Source organism: Myotis nattereri (genome assembly GCF_964212035.1).
Source record: "Myotis nattereri genome assembly, chromosome: 8".
Classification (NCBI taxonomy): domain Eukaryota; kingdom Metazoa; phylum Chordata; class Mammalia; order Chiroptera; family Vespertilionidae; genus Myotis; species Myotis nattereri.
This window is the reverse complement of record NC_138083.1, coordinates 35,673,198-35,689,845: the sequence shown is the minus strand read 5'-3', so window position 1 is coordinate 35,689,845 and position 16,648 is coordinate 35,673,198. Positions and strand designations below refer to the sequence as shown.

Here is a 16,648-nt window from a genome sequence, read left to right as displayed (position 1 = left end):
AGGTTTGATCCCGGACCCTGGCAGGGCACGTGCGGGAGGCAACCCATTGATGCATCTCTTTCACATCAATGTTTCTTTCTCTCTCATATATATATAAATAATAGGAAATATCCTTGGGGGAGGATTAACAACAACAACAAAAATTTAAGAACCACAATTTAATCATAATTGATGTCACAAATTGATCAAATGCCAGAAACTACACTTCTTATAATTCCACGTGTAAGTAAAATAGTTATTTTATTTTTAAGCTGAATATACTACTTAAAATGATTCCATATAAATTTAATTTTCTTCATTCCTAAATAAAAAGCTAGATAACATTAAATATTTCTGTAATTCAGCCAGAGAACTGATATGAGAATAGTGCAAGTACTAGGCAAATGTTTAAACATCCAAATCTGAATGTTGTCCCCTATCCTAACATTCTTGACTTTATACACTGCATGTTGGACACCTCAGCAAGAGGATAAATATCTAGATAATAGGCAGAAGGGAGACGGGGAGGGAAAGTTAAAAATAAATCTAAACACTGAAGTCAGAATTCAAACAGGTCTCCTTGCATAGTCACATATCCATCAATTTTGCTATTTCCAGTCTAAACCCTCAACCCAAATATCTGAGGCAGGGCAGCAGGGTTAAGAAGCAGCTTGGATCTCTTGTACTTATCTGTCTCCCTCTCAAGACTGAAAATAATTTGTGGGCAGCAACCATGTCTTGCTTAGTTTTTATGTTCTCCCTAAGGAGAACACACAGTAGGTACTTCAAATTCCTGGGATGAACGGTTGAGCTTAGGAATGGAAAGCAGTTGCACTTCGAAGCATAATCATGTTATAACAGCTGGGCAACCTACTTAGCATGATAACTCTACCTAAAACCCTAATTTTAGTAATTGATGTGAAAATCAATCTGGGGTGAGTCTTTAAGGTCTGAAGAAAAGATATTCTTGTGTTCAACTGATTAAGGCACAGCTATCATTATTGTACTGATAGTACCGTTCCTCAGTGCCAGCTTACAGCTATCTGCAAGAACAAAGTCCCAAAGCTTTAAAATGGTCTATGAAAGCAGGGAACAACATTTGATGTCTCAGTGCAACATGATCATACCTTCCAGAAAAAAAAAACCAAACCTAGAGAAACAATGAGTTATGAAAATTATACTTTTAAATCTTCTGCTGAGCTTGCTTTTTCTCACTAACACAAAGAATTACAAAGAAAACTAGACAAACAAATCAACAAACATCATGCAAACAGTATCTTTAACTAGGCTTACTAAAATTCTCATTAATAAGACAAATAAACAGGAGACAGCTAAATACCAGATAAATGCCTCTAAAATGAAAGAAACCTAGCCAATAATATTAAGTTTCTAAACCTGGCCTTTAAAAGAGAATACTTACTTAAATAAAGCAATGATTCTTACCTTGACAAACAGAACTAGTATTCAGTCTCTACAGATGGCATTTCAAGGGCCAGGTAAGCTCATTTAGAGATATCTACCTCATAAAGCTAAAACTCTAAGGAAATGCAAATTTCTGGTCTAGTGTTTTTCCAGTCCTGGTACTGTTTGGGAATCTCTATTGGTGTTTTTTACTTTCCCTTTATTATCTGATTTTAAATAGTTTGCTACATATTTAAATGTTGTGGGGGGGGTTTTATAGTCTTGGACTCCAAGTTCGTCCCATGGGACAATAGCTCCAAGTTTATAATGGAACTCAGCAGACAATTTGATAAGTTCATCTCACAAGCAATTTTTCAGCAATCTGTCCATTCTAAAAAGCAATATCCATCTGCTGATATAGTGAAAGGTATCTGCGAACCCAGAATTTAACCCTCTGGGTGTTCTCAATGCTCTAGCAAAGCCCTTTCTCCTTCCAGTGATGAACTCTTCAGCCACTTCCATAAAACCAAAACTTTATACTGTTAAGAGGTAAAAATATCATTCAAGATTATCTAGTCCAACCTCCTTGTTTTACAGACAGGAAGACTGAGATCCTAGAGAGTATTAGGTAATTACAATTAATGTGAGTTTGGCAAGCATCAAAAGCCCACTGAATGCTATTTCCCCCAGTGGAACTGCACTGGGCATATTGGGAGGATGGCCAGATTTGCACCTTGGTCAGTGAAGCACTCCAAATACATGTGTCTGAGCCTCAGAAAATCTGAATAGTCAACCACAAACTCTCTACCCCTACCCCAGCATAGAGAACACGGGCAGTGGACAGCCTATATGGCTCTGGGGATGCAGACTAGAACCTAGGGATAATATCCCATCCTTCTTACTCTCCTTTCAGGAGATAGAGCACATTTATTCACAAGAAGGCCATTATGAAGTGACAGAAAGAAACTAAAACTCAGAAGGAAAAGGAAGGGCTATCAAAACAAGTCAGAAAAGATAACAATGACACTTGGCAGATGCCTGACTCTATTATTCACTTGAGTGAGGAGGGGAACGTGACTAGAGAGAAACCTCCAATCCTTTTCTATCCCCAGCCTCCGCCTTTTGGGCAGTTACAGAATTTCAGGACCTCCCAGATTATTTTATGAGGAAGCAGGCCAAAGAAGAAAAGGAGCTTTGCCAAGCCCATACACTGAGTTAGTAGCAGGGACCAGATCAAATGATCCTTAGGCTCATGGCTAGGCTCACAATTTATCTCACTGCCCCTCTCTCTCTAGTCCTCAGAGTCTATGAGCTATACCACATCACAGATCTGAAACTTTCCTTACAGCAGACAGTGGGCAGTTGCAGGACAGCAGGCTAACATTACTGCTGTCATCGTCTCCCTTCCACTTGTACATTTTATACATGAATCTAAAATTGAATAAAACTAGGCTTTTATAGACACTCATGCGAAAACCCTCCTATCTCCACCCTTATCCCCCTACCACACCTAAGAAAAAAGAGGAAAAATGAAGGAAAGAGAGGAGAGAAGGGGAGGGGAGGGATAGAGAAGGAGAAAAAAAATTCCTCCCCAAGAGATATTTTGTCTAAATCATCATCTAGAATCATAAAATGTTATTGCTTAGAAGGGACTCTTGGAGTCATCTTAATTCTTTTCTATCATTATTCAAAAGAATAAGCCTGGATCTTTGCCACCTGACAAAAAGACTGGAGCACAGAGCAGGCTCTCCTGACTCCCGTCCCTAATGAAATCCCTCCTAGTCCCTCCCCATCCTGTCCCAACCTGCTCTGCCCACCCCACTCTCTCCCACCACCACTGTATCTAAGCTACTCAACCCTGCTGCCCTTTTAAATGTGAGCTCCTCAAAAGACCAGGAAAGCTATGTTTCACTGGTCTTTGTTTTCCCAGTGCCCAGCAGAGAGTAAACAGAGTTGACTCAGAGAGGTGCGCACTGTACATGGAGAACGGTGCCACAGGAAACTGGAGAACACGCAGGTTTCCTTGGCTTACCAGATCAGTCTTCAGAGCTGTGCAGGGCCTGGATGTCAGGATCCAATATTTCCATTCTTCCAAAACTAGTGTTTACATCCAGTTTATCCAGGGAGAGTTATCCAGTAGTTACCAGATTTGCTGCCTCACTTCTGCTCTCCTGGCCATCCCCACAAAGAACTAGGATCAGCAGTAAAGAGACCCTGATGAGAAACCTCCCCCATCTCTTATGTGCTCTTTCTCCTGTGTCCTCACCTCAATAAACAGCATTCCCATCTAGATGACTTCACCAAGTACAAATCTAGAAGTCATCCCTGATCTCTTCCTTACCATCCACACCAACAATCTTTGATTCTCATCGCTCAATTCCATTTTCTTCCTACATCCCTCTCTCCCCCTGCCACATCCACATCCACTATCTTCATTTGAAACACCATCACCTCTTACTGCAACAGCATAACTCAGCGGTGCTTAACCTGTGGGTCGCGACCCCTTTGGGGATCGAATGACCCTTTCACAGGGGTCACCTAAGACCATCGGAAAACACATATATAATTACATAGTTTTTGTGATTAATCACTATGCTTTAATTATGTTCAATTTGTAACAATGAAATTGGGGGTCACCACAACATGAGGAACTGTATTAAAGGGTCGCGGCATTAGGAAGGTTGAGAACCACTGGCTGGTCTCTTTGACTATGGTGCTCTACCCCTCAAATCCACTCCCCCAAATAGGTAGCCAAAGTTAACTTTCTAAATGCACTGAAGACCATGGCCCCCCTCACCGTGAAATGAAGTCCAAACTCCTCAACTCAGGCTACCAGGCCCTTTCATAACTTGGCCTCTGCTCTGCCTATCTTGCTAGTCTCATCTCTTGTCACATCCACCCATTTCATGCCTTGTACTCCACCCAGGAATCCTGAGAAACTTATTTAACCCCAGGGTCTATTTCTTCACCTACACAGTAGATACTGTACCTCTCAAGGTATGAGAAGAAATGAGTTAACACGAGTTACATGCTTAGAATAGTACCTAGTAGATAAAGGGGCCAAAAGTCTCACCTATTACCTCTACCATCTCTACACTTGCTATTCCTTCTGCCTAGAACAGTCTTATGTCTCCTCCTTGACTCCCCAATCTCTTTTCCTGAGGTGTAGGCTTAGCCAACTACTCTAAAGCCTTCCCTGACCCTCCAAGGCTGAGTTAGTTGTCACTCCTGTGAGCTTTCATGGTGCTTGTCCCTGTCAAAATACTTTTCACAGTGCCTGTTTTCTTGCCTGTATGTCTTCCCCACCAGGCGGTATACACCCAAATCTCTAAGTTTAGTACTACACATAGCATGCTTAACAATTGTTCAGTAAATGAAAATCTTTCCAAGAATGAGATGCCCCATGAAAGGTACCTGCACAACAGGTAGCCAATCCAAATGTTGGCCAGGTGGCTGGCTGGCCTACATGACTCTAAAGCCCCCTGAAATACAAGATGCTATCCAATAAACAAGTCAGAACACTCTGACTTCATTAACACACTTAGGGGGTTGGACTTCAATACGTAGGAAATATTGGGCGATCAGATTTTTTTAAGGAAAGCGCAACATGCTCAGATCTGTTTATTGCCCTATTACCCATCTCTGGAACATACCCCTTCCCTGCTGGTATCAGGACGAAATTCCAACTACTCATCTCAAACATAAACACCACATCCCAACCCAAGTAAAGGCACAGAAACAGAGAATTTTGAGAGGCATTTAACTCCTTCTTAACCACCTGTAAGCAAGGAGGATCCATAAACACCATCTAGAAACCCCCAAAAGCTAATCCCTCTTGTGTGCCTTTATGGAAAGAGGAGAGCGCAAAGAGGGAGCATTTCATCAAGATAATCCATTTACTTGTCCTGAGTAGTTCCGATCTGAACTGCTGTCAGAGCACTGCTATTCATGATCACTGAAGCCCCATATGCCCAGACCTTATAGTCAGAAAGGCAGGTGCAAACAAGCCAAGGGTCCTCTTGGTCCTATTTCAAGGGTAGGAGGTCTCCTTGGAAGATACAGAAGGGGTGAGTAGAAATCTCAAAAAACACTTCAGTGATAAGGAAATTCACAGAGTTCGGAGAAAAGGAAGTTAACCAGAGGTACACCTGGCCTGGTTCCTGCTCTGGGGCTGCATGCTACACCCTACTGTAAATTCAGACTAGTAATCATTTTGTATTTACAGAGCACCCTGAAGTTAAGGGAAGCACTAAGAGTGCCAGCTCTGCCAATCACAGAAGGACAAATACTGAATGATTCTACTTATATGAGGTACCTAGAGAAGTCAAATTCATAAACAGAAAACGGACTGGTGGTTGCCAGGAGCCAGGGGGATGAGGAATAGGAAGTTAGTGTTTAATGGGTACAGTTTCAGTTGAGGAAGACAAAAAAATTCTAAATGGATGGTGGTGATGGTTGCACTACAATGTAAATGTACTTAATGCACAGAACTATACGTTTAAAAATGGTTAAAATGGTAAATTTTATCTTATGTATATTTTCACAAAATAAAGCACACCAGCTTTAAAGTTATATTGTCTCTGAGGAAGTCATGTAACCTCTCTAAGCCTGTTTCTTCTTCTGTAAAACAGGGATAATAATAATATCTAATTCACACAGTTCCTCTAAGAATTAAATGAAATGTTCCACAGAAAGTCCTTAGTGCAGTGACTGGCACATGGTAAGTACTTAATAAAAATTAGCTACTATTTCTACTACTCACAACTACTACAATGCACTTTCACAGACATTTTCCATAGTCCCTACACAACCCTGTGAGAGTTCACAGATAAGGAAATTGAGGCTCAGAGAGCCAAAATGAAAGGCTTAGATGATTTTACAGCAAATCTTCTGCCCAGGAGAGGTTTCTGTCCTGTCCTCCCCACTTATTCAGTGCTCCTAGCTGTAAAAACTCTAACTCCCTCACAGGACTGGGTTAGAAATGAAATCAGATAATGGTAACAGAAAAGTATTATAAAGCACTAGACAATAAAATCGGTGACTTATGGGAACTAGCATATCTGTGCACAAAACCTGGTCTCCTCCTAATGCTAAACTTGAGCATGGAGAGTGGCTGAGACTAAACTTCCTTGTGATTTCAATATACTCAGGATTCCTGGTCTTAAGGCCTGCATAAGTAATTTAATGCCCTTTCAAAAGGTAGCAAGGACCCGGCCAGGCGGCTCAGTGGTTGTCAACCTATGAACCAGGAGGTCATGGTTCGCTTCCAGGTCAGGCCACATGCCCAGGTTGCAGGACCAATCCCCAGTGTGGGTTGTGCTGGAGGCAGCCGATCAATGATTCTCTCTCATCACTGATGTTTCTCTCTCTCTCTCCCTCCCTCTCTGAAATAAAAACATTTTTTCAAAAAGGTAGCAAGGGCCCGAGCCTGGTTCAGTGGATAGAGTGTAGGTCTGAGGACTGAAGGGTCTTGGGCTTCATCCCCAGTGGGGGGCGTGCAGGAGGCAGCCAATCAATGATTCTCTCTCATCACTGATGTTTCTATCTCTCTTCCCCTCTCCCTTCCTCTCTGAAATCAATAGAAATATATTTTTTAAAAAATTAAAAAAGGTAGCAAGGTATGGGAGAAATAAAAATACTACTGGACTGAGAAGCAGAAGACGTGGAATTTTACTTCTGATTCTGTCACTAAGGCAGTCTGTGAATTTATTTATTTATTTATTTTTTAAGTGCATGTGCCCTGACCAGGAGTCAAATAGTGACCTCCTGGTTCCTAGGTTGACACTCAACAACTACGCCACGCTGGCAGGGCCTGTCTGTGAATTTAGACTTACTCCCCCTTTCCAAGGTTCAGTTAAATGGGAAGGCGGGTGGGCAGACTGAAAAGCTGTACCAGATGACCCGTAAGACCCCTTCCAGTTCCTACACACCACAACTCCTAGATCCAGAATATTGGAAAGGGGCGAGCTCAGCAGACCTCCAGGCTCCAAAGAACTAATGCAAACATCAAGAGACTCCACAAGACCTGGCCTAGGAACTGCCCTGCCTGATTTTTAGACCCTCCCAACAGCACGATCAAACACACTGAAAAATTAAAACACTTGCCGAAGTTAATTTCAGTTCACTTTTACCCCGCTGGGCCTTATCTGAAAATAGAAGAAACAAAACCCTATTGAAGGCAGGGAGCTAGCTGAAGCAGTTGACTTGAGCCACTTCCTGCTCCTCCTCCCCCAACTAGGAATTACACATAGAAACACCATAGAGAACACTCACGGGTTGGAGGAAAGAACATGCCATAAACAAAATAGAGGATGGACCTCACTGTTTATAACGACTTCAGCTTTCCTGGAGCCAAAAGCCCAGGGAACCTCGGTGTGCTTGAGATCTGCAGTCTCCTACATCCATCAGCTGCTAATGGGCAACACGAGGGGGAACATTCGGAGTCCCGTCCTCGCCCTGGACCTCCCGGAGCCGCAGGGTGGGACTCACCCACAGCACAGCGACACTGCCCGGGAGTCAGGGAGAAAGGAGTTCCGTGTTTAACGGCGGGACCCAAGGGTGAGGTCAGACCCCTGCAAGGAGATGACAGAGGCTCACCCTAATGAGCAGCAGGTGCTAGCACCCCGGCTGCCCGCCTCCGCGGCTACTAACGGTGGTTTGCAGCGAACCCTGAACCTCTCTGCACCGTGACTGCTCCTTGTGTCCCGGGGAGACCCCAGAAGGCCGCCGCGAGCGCCAAGGGAAATCGGACTCGTGAAGTTCGGAGTCAAGTCCAATAGCTTGTACCTGTTGGTATTAAACACTTCTCTCACAGGTTAGTTTCCCTCCTGGAATCTACAGACACGCTTCGAGGCCACTTTCTGTACCGACTCCATTTCACCGAGGGGCAAACTGAGGCTCGGCTGCGAAGGGGGCGGCGTCACGTGCGGAGCACCGCCCAGCCGAGGGCCGCTGGTGGACCCTCTCCCAGCCCGAGGCGGGCCCCGGGCCCCGGACCCGCATCCGCGGGCGGAGGAGGCGCTCGGGCCCGTGGGGGGCGAGGCAGGACCCGTTCTGCGCGCCGCCGGGAGCCCGCAGCCCCCGCCCGAGGCCTCCCCGCGCGGCCTCCGATGCCCCCTCCTCCCCTGGCGGGGCGGGGCGCGAGCACAAAAGACTCCAACTTCCTAGCGGGCGCGGGCCCACCCGCCAACTCCGGACCCCGGACCCCGGACCCCGGCCGGGCCCGCGGGCAGGCAGCGGCCAAGGAGCGCGGGGCGGCCGGCAGCGGCGCGGAGGGGCCGGGCTGGGGCAGGCGCCGAGGGAGGGGCCAGGAGTTACTCCGGCTCCCGGGACTCCCGGTGGCAGGAAAAGAGTTTCTAAAAATAGGCAGCGGCCCGCGCGGAGCAGTGGGCGGCCAGGGAGGAACCAGGGACGCCCCCTCGTCCCCCCGAAGGAGACGCCCTCGGCCCCCACTCACCGTGCCGAGGTCTGGAGGCAGCCGCGCGGCGCGGAGGAAGGCGGTGCCGCCGCGCTCGGGGGCGGAGGGAGGGAGAAGGCGGGCCCGGCCCGGCGGGGGAGCTGAGCACACGCGCGGGAGGCGCTCCCGCCGCCGCCGCCCCCTCGGCTCTCAGACCCGCCCGCCCCGCTCCCGCACCCCTCGCGCGCCCAGCCGCACTGACAGCGGCGCGGGCCCCGCCGCCGCGAGCCCTGCCCTCGGCCGGTACCACCGAGGCGCGCGGGAGTGGGGGAGCCTCGAGCGCTGCCCTCCGGTCCGCCCGCCGGCCGCTCGGGCCCTAGCCCCGGCTCTGCCTCTCCCCCCAACTGCCTATCTCCAGGGAAGGACGAGGCGACACCTCCGGGGAGTCCGCAGCCTCGCGCCGACACAGCCCGGCTCCCCGGGCGCGGGGCTCTCCGCCGCCTCAGCGAGGCTTTGGAAAGGTCCGGGGCCGCGGCGAGGAGGGGGGAGGCGGGCCGGGGCGGGAGCCGGGGGAGGCGGGGCCGGGGCGGGAAGCGAGGCCCGTTCACACCCCCGAAGGTGGGCTGGGCGGAGGGTGGCGGTGCCAGGGAAGAGGAGCGCGAGGCGAGCCGGGGAGACCGGAGGCTCTCAGAGCGGTGCCCGGCCAGGGTTTGGAAGGAGGGGCTGTGGGTGGGGCTGTGGGGAGGCGGTGCCCCGAGGGGGAGTCCAGGGTGGAGGGGAGCTCGGCGAGGCTGGGCTACAAGGAAGCCCCGAAGGCAGGAAAGACTGGAGCGAGACCGGGGGAGAGCGGGAGGGAGCCTCGAGGTGGCCACCCTGGGGAGGAGCCGGAAGGGGGCGTAACCCAAAGGAGGGTCGCAGGGGTGGAGCTGGGGGCGGGGCCTAGAGGGGTCCAAACAAAAACAAATGGGGGGCGGTGCCCTAGGGATGCACGAGAGACCTAGTGGGAAGGAGCACCGAGTTCTTTCACTTTCAAGGAACCGAGTGCTTGGTCTGGGAGAGGATCGCTCCTCACTGCCGAGGCTGGGACTGCGCGGAGAGGCCGCCTTGAGGGTGGTTCTGGGAAGAGGTGCCACCCTCACCTAAAAAAGAGGTCAGCCCTAGCCGGTTTGGCTCAGTGGATAGAGCTGGCCTGGGGACTGAAGGGTCCCGGTTCCATTCTGGTCAAGGGCACATGCCGGGCTTGTGGGCTCATCCCCGGTAGGGGGCGTGCAAGAGGCAGCCGATCAATGATTCTCATCATTGATGTTTCTCCCCCTCTCTCTTCCTCTATGAAATTAATAAAAATATATTTTTTAAAAAGAGGTCAAGTCAAGTACCTTTCTCCTTCTGGGATGCAGGAACTGTTTTATAACTTGATCTGGGTGGTGGTCCTCCCTCCTGAATATTTCTCCTGTGGGAAACCCTCACCTCCACTTCCCGCCTCCACGACTCAGACGCAAGGGTCTTCCAAGAGCACACGGGGACCACTGCCCTTCAGTCCTTAGCTACAGACTTCCCTGAGGGCGGGGAATTGTCCAGATTCTCCATGCGTCGTCCCATATGTGATATCGTGGTTGTATTTTTCACATCGCTTCCTCCAGAACCTAAGAGCCTGGATTCCGGAGAGCCTGGCAGAACTTGAATTGAACCTTGGCTCTGCGAGAACAGCAGTTATAGCTCCACTTGTGTTTTTTGTTGAACTCCGTGTCTCGCTTCAAAAGGAAAAGAAACCAGATTAAAGAGAAGGTGACAGAGACCAAAGCCAGGAACGTTCTTCCCCCACCTCTTCTAACTTCTGGTTCCTTATGCCTCAGGTCTCTGCCTAAATATCACCCCCTGAACACCGCCTCCCTTGCCATGAAGGCTTGCTTGATTTCCTAACAGGTGAAAGAGTTCTGGCCATGATATGCAAGTGGAAGTTGCTTAGTTACTTAACCAAAAGAGTTGTATGTGTTTTTTAATATATATCTTTATTGATTGCAGAGAGGAGAGAGAGGAAGAGATAGAAACATCAATGATGAGAAAGAATCATTGATCGGCTGCCTCCTGCACATCCCTGACTGGATCCAGCCAGCAACCCCGGCATGTGCCCAGACCGGAATCAACCTCCTGAATCATAGATGACACTCAACCACTGAGCCACGCTGGCTGGACCAAAAATGTTTTCTTTGTTTGTTTGTTTTTTAAGAGACAGGCTCAACTGGCATTCCTCAGCCTTTTGCACTTGCCCCTGTGTTCTGCCGGGAACAGAGAGGTGATGCACAGAGGCACAGCAGCCATCTTGAAATACTGTATTGACTTGATAAGAATGGTACAGCAGAAAGACAGAAAGAGCCTGGATTCCTCCAGGCTTCTTATGTGAAATAAAGTCCCATATATTTGTGCCACTGTTACTTTTGATTTTTGTTTCTTGCTGTCGAGAGTATTTCTGACTCATACAGCATATCTGGTTCACTGTAGTACTCAATAAATATTAGCTATTGTTATTCTGCTTATATTGTTATAGTCATAACTACCCTATGCTGTGGGTATTAGTATCCTCAGTTTAGAAGTAGGGAAAGTCAGACTTCTTCCCAGAGTGGGTTGTAAAGTTTCAATGAGATGAGTAACCATAATAACAGCCAACATTTATCAGCACATGCTATGTTCCTGGCACAGTTCCAAGTGTTTCTCATATATTATTTCATTTACTCCTTACAGAAACCCTGGAAGAAAATGCAATTATTACTCCCATTTAACAGAATGAAGAAACTAAACATTAGAAGATTAAGTGACTTGCCCAATGTCATACAGTTAACAAGCAGCAAATCCAGGACTCAAACTTAACAGTCTTAGAACAGTGTCTGGCATCTGGGGATATGTGTGTGTATATCTATCTTTTTTTAATTAGAAAAAAGTACAGCTCATAGTTGTTAAGTGACTTGTCTAAAGCCATACAACCAGGAAGAGGTAATGAATTTGAATCCAGGATTTGGACCCAGGTCTGGCTGACTCCAGATCCATATCATTAAGGGGATCCCTGTGGGTAAAGAGGTAAGTGGCCTGCAGTGTTGAAGTCACAGTTTTGTTTTGTTTTTAAATATATTTTATTGATTTTTTACAGAGCGGAAGGGAGAGGGATAGAGAGTTAGAAACATCGATGAGACAGAAATATCGATGAGACAGAAACATCGATCAGCTGCCTCCTGCACACTCCCTACTGGGGATGTGCCCGCAACCAAGGTACATGCCCTTGACCGGAATTGAACCTGGGACTCTTGAGTCTGAAGGCTGACGCTCTATCCACTGAGCCAAACCGGTTAGGGCAAGAGTCACAGTTTTTGTGCCGTGGGGAAAGGCTATGCAGAGAGAAAAGGCTGGAGCCATTCTCAAGGCTACTGTGCCATCCAGATGAATAATTGAGGCTCAGAGAGGGAACATGACTCACCCAAGGTCGTCCAACTAGAAAGGGACATTGCTGTGCCTAGGATCTAGCTCTATTCCATGATTGTGTGGACATAAAGGGTGAGAGGGGGGCGGTTCATTCCTGATCATAATGAGCCTTGGAGACAGCAAAGAGTCAAGTGGCAGTGAGGGACAACCCAGCCATTATACTAATTAAGAGGGCATTCAATTGAAGGGATACTTGCAGCCCTTCGGTTACCAGCCAGTGTTCTGACAGGCTCACCATTCTCTACAAGTCCAGCAGGAGTTGCATGAGGCACAGAAAGCAACCCCTCACACCCTGGCTCTCTACTAATACACTTAATTGTCCAAGAGAAAATAACAGTACTCCTGCCCAGCTTCGGGTGAAGCTACAATAAACTAATTGAAATACAATGTTTTGGATCTGGGAAGGGAAAGGGCCACTAGTAGGAAAATACAGAGCATACATCCATGCAACAAATATTTACTCAGCATCTCTGTGCCCCGCATAGAGCTGTGAGCTACAAGTATAGCAATGATCAAAAATAGGTCAAGGCCCTGACTTCATGGAGATTATATTTGTAACAGGGTTGGAACCTACCTTCACAACTCAGACATAAAAAAAGTATAGGTTCTTTATTTTTTTATAATTAACTTTTTTTTCTTGTGCCTCCCCTATTATTGAGAAAAATATAAACCTGATTATTAACAATAACTTAGTCTCTCCCAGTTTAAAATGGTCTCACTTAGATAAAATACAAGCATACCTCATTTTGTTGCACTTCACAGGTGTGTTTTCATCAAAGTTGAGGCAATTTATTGGCAGCTTTTCTTTCTACCAGTGGAAAAAATACAACTCTTGGAAGGCTCAGATGATGGCTAGTACTTCTTAGCAATAGAGTTTTGGTTTTTAAAAATGTTTTATTGATTTTAGAGAGAGAAGAAGGGAGAGAAAGAGAAACATTGATTGGCTGCCCTACTGGGGATGGAGCTTGCAAAGTGAGGCATGTGCCCTGAGCAGGAATTGAACCAGCAACCTCTCAGTGCATAGGACGATGCTCAACCAACTGAGCCACCCTGGCCAAGGTGCAGTGCAGTATTTTTAAATTAAAGTATGTACATTTTTTAGACATAATGCTATTGCACACTTAATAGACTACAGTATAGTGTAAACATAACTTTTATATGCACTGGAAACTAAAAAAAAAAAAATCATGTGACTCAATTTATTGGTCTGGAACTGAATCTGCAGTATCCCAGAGGTATGCCTATATATCTTTGGAGTAAAAGGGTTGTCCTTCTGTGCCCTTTCTCTACCCAAGATGGTTTCTGGGTGTCAGCCAGTCAACACATGAATCCCTGTGCTGTCCTCTGTTAACCTGCAAAAGCTGGGGACAGCATGTGTACTCAAATATGGACCACCTTCCCCTCCCCACTGAATCAATGTTAGGGTGGGAAAACCCCTTGCCACAGGAGCACACTTGGCTCATGGACTGGACAAGGTAAAAGTACTGACAATGTAATGCCTATAGAAATATCCTTCAACCAACGACCAATGGAGAATTGATGGTGACCCCCGTGTCCTCATCCCTCATATGGGATAGCTCTGAGGGGCATTCTTAATTGCCTCATTGAGTTTCTTGGTAAGATTAGATTCCATTTGCTCACAATAGTAAGTTACCTAATCACAGACCATTTTGGGGCAGCTTTTCTTTCCCTGCCTCACTCCCCACTCAACCAATGGTGTTTTCTGGGATCATCCCTCAAATAAACTAGTTGATCTCAAATTCTGGTCTCAAGGCCTGCATCTGAGGAAACCAATCACATATTCAATATTTTTAAGTATAATACCCATTACATATTCTACTGGGGATAAACAAACAAAAATACAAATATGGAAGAAGCCCCTTTATTCATATTATCGAGACAGGTAATTGAACTAATAAAAGTATTAGTTCAAATGTAGATTAATCACAATATATGACACATACATACCTTAAACATTTTAGTTTAATTTAAAATAAATAATTGCACAGTTAGTTGCCAACCTTTTGACAGAGGGCCAATAATTTGCCAGAAGGCCGATCTTCAGGAAATTCCACATTGCTCACTAAGGCTTCTAGGTGAATAGAGATATGCTTGGGGATAGCTTGAAGTAGAGGCAAGGATGTGACAGAAGGGAATTGATCAATGACATGACAAAGAGCCAGCTCTAGAACTCAAGGCTCTGTCCCAATCCTCAGGTCAAGGTTGGAATGCCCCAAGCTTTAAAATGCACAATTGTGGTGAAGCTGGCTAGTAACCAGCCATCCAGGGGCCCAGCGACAGTGGGCAACTGCTGTTTAGTTTCACATCCCAGGCCAGCTACTTGGTGGCATTAAACCTGACCCACTCACTGACTCACAGGGACCAAAACCAGAGGACCCCCAAAAGAGAGTGTGAGAAGTCCCCTGGCTGGTGTTATTCAGTGATTAGAGCATCGGCCCCACACCGAAGGGTCTTGAGTTCGATTCCCAGCCAAGGGCACGTACTTGAGTTTCAGGTCAATCCCTGGCCCCCGTCAGTGTGGGTGCAACTAATAAATGTGTCTTCCTCACATCAATGTTTCTTTCTCTCTCTCTCTCTCTCTCTCTCTCTCTCTCTCTCTCTCTCTCTCCTCCCTCCCTCCCTCCCTCCCTTCTACTCTCTCTAAAAATCAATGGAAAAAATGTCCTCAGGTGAGGATTAATTTTTAAAAAGAGAGAATAGTGTGTTATTTTATGAAAGGGTCACAGGATATTTGTGTGGGAAGGTTTTCCAGATCACCCAACCCTGCCATTATACATATGGGCTTCCTAAGCTACCAACTGGGTAAAGGGCTTGGTACCAACTTCATAGTTCTCATAAGGAGCATTATAATTCATATAAATTAAAGTCATTTCACAATGATTTCCCCAGTGGCCATACCAGGGCTCCCTACCTTTATTCTGAAAATGGAGTCATGGTGGCTGGTCCAGGCCATGAGCATGTGACTCAAGCCAAGCAACTAGAGACATCTCTTGGAATTTTCACACCAGAGCTCAGGGAGGGACTTTCTGTATCCTCCAGAAGCGCTGACGCCGAAAGTCTGTGATGCTGGAGCTGCCAGAGGCCACATTCCCACCCCTGTGGAGGAAGTTCATCTCTAACAGGACAAGAGCAGCAGAGAGAAGAGCCTGATGGCATTTGGATATCTGAATCGAGTCATTGCTGGGATCAGCTCCACCCTGTGATGTCCATGGTTTGGTTATGTGAGCCAATAAATCCCCTTCTCTTGCTAACTAGTGAGAATGGGGTTTCTATCACTTCCAACAAAGAATCCTTGACTGATCCAGATATCCCCAGCAATGAAAAAGATGAAGAGCCTTCCAGTGGCCTCCCAGGCAACAGATATTCACAGGCAGAGGCTGGGACAAGAAAGGAAGGGCCACATAAGGATGACTGCCAATAGCTGGTACTAAGCATGTAAGAAATACCTCTGGAGACTCCTAGGAATACACGTATCCCCTGCTTTTTTTTCTTCTTCTTCATTTGCCTTCTCCTCCCCCTCCTCCCCCTCCTCCTCCTCCTCCTCCTCCTCCTCCTCCTCCTCCTCCTCCTCTTCCTCCTCCTCCTCCTCCCTTTTTCCTTCTTTCCTTCTTCATCTCTCTCTCTCTCTCTCTCTCTCTCTCTCTCTCTCTCTCTCTCTCTCTCTCTCTCCCTCCCTCCCTCCCTCCCTCCCTCCCTCCCTCCCTCCCTCCCTGCCTCTATCTATCTATCTCTCCTGGGATAAAGGGAGAAAGCACTTTAAAGAAAAGGTATTGCCACAACACAACATTCTGAGTCAGTACTTATTATTTAACTCCCCTGTAAAGCCCAGGCTCTAGTTATGTTCTCTCTCAAGATGCTTTTATGTAAAGGATCTCACTGCAAAGAAAACAGACACTTTAGTTATTGTTCTGACTCATGCTCTGTCTCTTTTCCTTAGCATTTCTAAATTAATTTATTACCTTTCATAACCTTATGTAACCATTAAAACTAGAACAGATCCATTCTTTATGAGGAATGGCACAGTACATAGCTCCTCTCAAACAGAAGATTTCACATGCATGTAAAAGCTTGACATAAAGCACCAAGGTTATTTGTCAGATCCTTCAAGAGCAGGGTCTGCCTGGTGGGTAGAGGAGGGAGCTTAGAGGCATAAACTTGGGATCAATATTTTATTTCTTTTTCATTATTGGGAAGAAATGTTGGTTAAGTGAGAAAAATGAGAGTAAGTTTTTCTAAAGCCCTGTTCTAGGAAGTGGGAGAGGAGCTCATCCTATGAATTTCCTATGAACATTCATCATTTGAGGGTTAATTGTACTTTGATATTTTGGGATTGAAAGGAGAACATGGGGAAGACTTGTATAGGGGTATTGAGGTCCTATG

The 16,648-nt window shown here is 46.5% G+C and overlaps 1 protein-coding gene across 3 annotated transcripts in view; it reads right to left on the bottom strand.

Annotated features, from left to right (window-relative positions):
* RALY (RALY heterogeneous nuclear ribonucleoprotein) overlaps positions 1–9,035 on the bottom strand; it is an 89,354-nt gene extending 80,319 nt beyond the window's left edge. The window contains exon 1 of one of the 3 annotated variants that reach the window (XM_081097008.1): positions 8,837–9,035. The gene's annotated coding sequence lies outside the window, so the exon portion shown is untranslated. The remainder of the gene's footprint in view (positions 1–8,836) is intronic. The other 2 variants (XM_081097010.1, XM_081097009.1) reach the window with 2 other exon arrangements.
* Positions 9,036–16,648: the final 7,613 nt, after the last annotated feature.